Below are 5761 nucleotides of genomic sequence, written 5' to 3' on the forward strand. Positions count from 1 at the left end.
GACTGAGCCACCCAGGTGCCCCATTATTGTTTTGTTTTGTTTTGTTTTGTTTTCTTGTGTGTTGGGATAAGGCTAAATAAATTGAATAAATTTGCTAAGGAAGGGGCCACGTGCAGTTTCACTGTAAGTGATATATTGAAATTGTTTCTGGTGGCAGACTGTCCAAGTTCAGTTAGATATTGTCTGTACCATACCTAGCAGTACAAGGCGCTTCGTAGGCACTCAACAGGCGGTGCTGCTGTTATTACGCATATGGGGTGAATCAGAGCTTCACTCACTCAACTTCACACTCTAATTGATGTAGGTTAAACTTATTTTTAAAAAACAAACACGAAATGTAGATTTGCTTTTGTAGAGAGAGAGGAACTAGCAAAATCATATGACCAGCTGTATTATATGACCAAGTATAAATTGCCAAGAGGGAAAACAGCTTTCATCTCCTTACAGAGGATGTCTCGGTTCATTAGCAGTTTTTTGTTGGAATGAGATGAGATCCAAGGTCCCTCAAAGCTGAAAAGGGTAAGGAGGCTCCTAGGGAGCAAAACCAGCTGCTTTTGCTTTCCCTGCCCTCTTAGAAACTAACATCCCTGCAATGGCTCTCAGGCTCACTCTCTCAACCAATGGCTGTAAGCTTTCTGTTATACTGCTCCCACCAAGTGATCCAGTCCTTTGTCCAAAAGGACATGCATGGTTTTAGCTCTTTAACAATGTCCCTGTGGTGGAACCAAGCCTATAGTACATGCCAAATGTTGGAATGCCAGTATTTCCAAAATGTAGGCAGCAGTGGCCTAGATGTTACAGGAGGTTATTAGCTGTAGAAAGAAGTTGAAATTAATTTTCTATAAGTATTCGTGGGACAGCCTGATTTTAGCATTAAAGCACAGTAGGAGTCTTAGGTTGAGTTATAAGTTTAGGGTCTATGAGGAACATTCAACCGATGATCAATTCTTAATCTTTCACTGTTATTTCAAGATAAATCTGAACTAGGGGCCCTTGAGTGGTTCAGTTGGTTGAGCGTCCGACTCTTGATTTTGGCTTAGGTCATAATCTCATGGTTCATGAGTTCGAGTCCCATGTCAGACCCTGCGCTGACAGCATGGGGCCTGCTTCTGATTCTCTCTCTACCCCTCCCCCACTCACATTTGGTCTCTCTCAAATAAACTTAAAAAAATATTAAAAAAAAAAAGACAAATCTGAACTAAATTTACTTCTGAGAACCTTAATCTGGATATATCCTGATACTAAGGAGAAAACTTGTGGAGTTGTGGATCCTCTAGAATTTTAGTATTTAGTTATTTATTCATTTAATCTTCAAAAATATATAGAGAATTTTCTATGTTGGGTCATGGGCTCATCACTGGGGTAGAGATGGTGAACAGTACAGTCTTGCTCTCAGATTTTAAAGTTTAGAGCACAACTAAGTAAAGGGGTAGTTATATTACAGAGTAATAATCTGTGGTAGAGGTCTTTGGAATCATTCCGCCTTGAGATCAGGTGCAGGCATGAAATCAGATAACCCACTTACATGTCCCAGTCCACTACAAAGTCCTTGAGAATGAGATTTTGCAGAGTTAATTTTTTCAAATTCTATTACTTAGCAGGAAAAGGAATATATACAGTTCAACTATTCAGAAAAGTGATGGAAAACTATAGCCAAAAGTATTTTAGACTACAATATACCTGAGAGATACAAAAACACATATATGAAGTATGACTACAAAACAGAATTTGCATAGAAAATAGTCAGAAATACAATAAAATATTAATAGCAGTTATTTCTGTGAGGCAAACTATTTATGGGTGGCTTTTATTTCTCACATGTGCCAGTATCTCCCATCAACCAAAGAGTAATAAAGTAGATTAGATGGTTGTTGTTGCTATTATTGTCAGGAGTTTCATTTTTTGTCATTGTTTTTTAAAGAATGCCTGAGCTATCCACAACATTACAGGAGTTTAAAAGGAACATTAGAAATTGAAAAAAAGACAGATGAAAGATAAATGTAGTAGGTTCTCACATCCTGGTGATTGAAACAAAGATCTTATTATAAGCAATTCCTAAGGCATTTCCTAAGGCTTACCCCAATGCACTATCAGGTACTGATACTTTCATACAAACAAAAACTGATGGGGGTGGTCGTGTTTGAAATGCATCATGACTGACCCTCTTTGGTAATTTTGAGTCCAGTGGGAACCATAACAGCCTGAGAAAGATGGAATTCCCTAGATGGGATTTACAAAAGAAACATTTTAAGTAAAAAATATCCAAAATTAAACCTTGGCTTAACCTTTCTGCCTTTTTACCTTTATATTACTCTTCTCTTCCATCAACTTTAGGTCACACATCTGACCCCTCTAGTTATGTATAACCTGCATTTCCACATTTCTCTGGAATGTGACCAGTCAGGAACCTCAGCACTGTGCTTTTCTTTTTTTTTTTTTTTTTTTCTTTTCTATTTATGGGTGAGAAAGCAAAAGAGGCAAAAGAAGATCATCAAGTCTGGAGGAAGAGGAAGAATTGATGGATGAGCAAAGAAGTACACCCCCTGGTGGTAGTAATAGTTCTTAGATACCCACCTATTAGAATCTACTTTCCATGAGAGACATTAAGAAGAGATTAGATCCCCAATCTGATTAAAAACAAGAAAGGTGACCTCTAAAATATACTTCCAGGGGTACCTGGGTGGCACATTTGGTAAAACGTCCAACTCTTGATTTCAGCTCAGGTCATGATCTCATGGTTCGTGAAATTGAGCCCTATCTTGAGCTCCGTGCTGACAGGGCAGAGTCTGCTTGAGATTCATTCATTTTCTCTCTCTCAAAATAAATAAATAAACTTAAAATATATATAGACTTCCAAACTCAATAATCTCTGTCTTCTGCATGGGACATCTCTGGTCTTGCTGCCTATAATCTGTGACAGTTAGAGATGATTCCATATAATGATACAGATGAAGGAGGCTGGTATATACCAAAAGAAATTGTGTATTGCCATTTTAAATTGATATTCTCTAAAACAAAAGGTATCATCTGAATTTAGTCTGTCACTACAACGTGGAAATGTCACCCTACAACAAACAAACAGGGACACCTGGATGGCTCAGTCGGTTAAGCATCCTACCTTGGCCCAGGTCATGATCTCATGGTTAGTGGGTTTGAGCCCCATGTCGGGCTCAGTGCTGACAGCTCAGAGCCTGGAGGCTGCTTCGGATTCTGTGTCTCCCTTTCTCTCTGCCCCTACCCTGCTGGCTCACTGGCTTGCTTGCTCGCTCTCTCTCTCTCCCTCTCTCCCTCCCTCTCTCTTTCAAAAATAAACATTAATCAAATTTAATACTTTTTTTTAATTTTAAAACAAAAAATACAAAACATTACAATCCAGGCAGTTGCTAAATTGCTATCTACTCCACAGAAAGTCCTTTTTTACCTCTCAGGTAACTGAAATCACAAAGAACCAAATCTAAAAATCTCTTGTTTTTATTTTTTTCAAACTTTATGTTCCACTGGGCAATATAAATCCTATTTTCTTTACTGCAACTATTTTTACCTTGAATCTAGTGACATTTCAATTTAAAAAAAAATTTACCACCTAATCCCATCTTCAATTCATTTTATTGCTATGGCTCTGGTGATACCTAATAAATAACTGTAAAAATTCCTTAAATTAAAATAGAATGACAAGACTCAGCCACTTATTGGATGTGAGGGAAGGAGAGGAAGAAATCAAGGAGACTCCCAGGTTTCTGCTTGGGAAACTAAATGAAAATAGAAAACATATAAGAAATCAGTTGGAGAGATGTATGGCTATGAAGATAAAAATTTGTTTTAGACATATTGAACTGCAGTTGTCTGGGGTTGAGAAAGTCTTGTGGATCTGGAGCATCTGAGAGAAATCTGAGCCAAAGTTGTAGATTTTGAGTCATTAGCATGAAGATGGTAAGAAAAGATACTTGAGAGATTTCAGAAAGCTTGCCTATGAAATGAGAGAGCTAGGAGAGGCTTTGTCTTATAAAGAGGGGAGAGACTTCAGCAAGAAAGGATCCAGAACAGAAAATAATAGATAAGAGATGCTAAGTAGACAGGAGCATGGCTTCTGAGGAAACAGAAGATAGATTCAGCACACAAGGGCAGAAAGGGGAAATCTCTTTTCTAGTAAAATAATAAGGAGATTGTAATTGTGGGGTTTTCCTCTCCATACTCTCACTCCTATTTCTTTTATCTCATGTCCTTATGGATTTTAAAACTTAAGATTACAAGATCTCATAGACTAAAGAATCCAGGACAAAGACTGATGATATAAGGCTAAACCTTTCAGCACTGGAATATATAAACAATTCCTCTAATTGCATGCAGAAAATCAGAGATGAGAGCAAAACACAAGGAGACATTGTATTCTGCCTCCCACCTGAAACCAGAAGCCCTGAGGAGATTTATAGATATTCTAAATAGGTTTCTGGCATTTGAGAATAGAACAAAAACCTCAATCCCCATTACTACGCAAAGCCAAAGAAGGTAGCAAGACCACAGAGTTCCTCGCATCCACACTGGCACAGGAAAATAGTTAAAACAGTATTGTGAGCTCATGCTTTGAATTTCTACATCTTCAAGAACTGCAATCATAAAAACATTTTTTTTAATTAAAAGACATCTCTGGGTTCATTAGCAAGATTATTATCTCTGGACATCAGGATTGAATGAGCAACACAACTGAGTTAATGAGGATAGAGCTGTGGCCCTGATATTCCGGGTCTGAAAGCAGGTAGATGTAGGCTAGGAGTCTGAATCCTCAGAGTAATGGAGAGCAATGGCACCCCATACAGAATATGGCCCCTTTAGTCACACTCACTGTGAAACTGGGATTTGGGAAAAGCTATGACTTGTACCCTGAGCTGGAGTTTAAAAAACAAAATGAACAAATGAATGAACCAAACATTACTTGTGTCTGGTAGTGGAAGGAAGGAGAGAAATTTCAAGATTTGTGCCAGACTGCTTTCCAGTCCTCTTTGCCAATATCCCTGATGAGGAACAGGAGCCCTGAGACACGTACTTCTGGACTGGGGGCTGGGACAGGGTCTTAGGATCTACATGAGGGTTACATGGTGTAGGTAGAAAGATAAAGCTACCACTTAAGATGAGCTGCAAATTACAATTTGCACACAAGGCAAATTAACACTAAAAACATAGCCAACCCCTTAACTTAATTTTTGCTTTAATTCATCTGTTAGTTTCTAGTAAAGATACATTAAAAATTCCCAATACACTTGTTGATCTACTTATTTTTTTCCTGCAATTTTGTTACTTTTTAAAAATTTCATAGTTATAGGGTTAACTGGATGGAACTTCTTGGTGATTTTTTTCATTTTTTAATATAATGTAATTTTTATCAGTATGTAATGTCTCTATTAATAACCTACTTGCTTTAAACTATTTTGTCTGATACTGATATTCTATTCCAACTTTCTTTTGGTTAGCATTTGCTTATTATAACTTTTCCTTTTCTTTATATTCAAACTTGCTGTTATTTTATTATTGGCAGATCTTTTATAAACAGCATACACCCAGGTTTTTGTTTTTTAATCTTGACTGTCTCCTTATTAATTGGGAAGTTCAATTAATGTAAGTATGATCTAGTTGAAATTCTCTGGGTCATTGCTGGCATGTACTTTTGATTTTCTGTTTATAGTGCTTTCTCCTGTTTTGTTTGTTTTTGGGGTTTCTTTGTTTGTGGGTTTTTTTTTTTTTTTTTTTTTTTTTTTTTTTTTTTTTT

This window comes from Panthera uncia, chromosome F1 (genome assembly GCF_023721935.1).
Source record: "Panthera uncia isolate 11264 chromosome F1, Puncia_PCG_1.0, whole genome shotgun sequence".
Classification (NCBI taxonomy): Eukaryota; Metazoa; Chordata; class Mammalia; order Carnivora; family Felidae; genus Panthera; species Panthera uncia.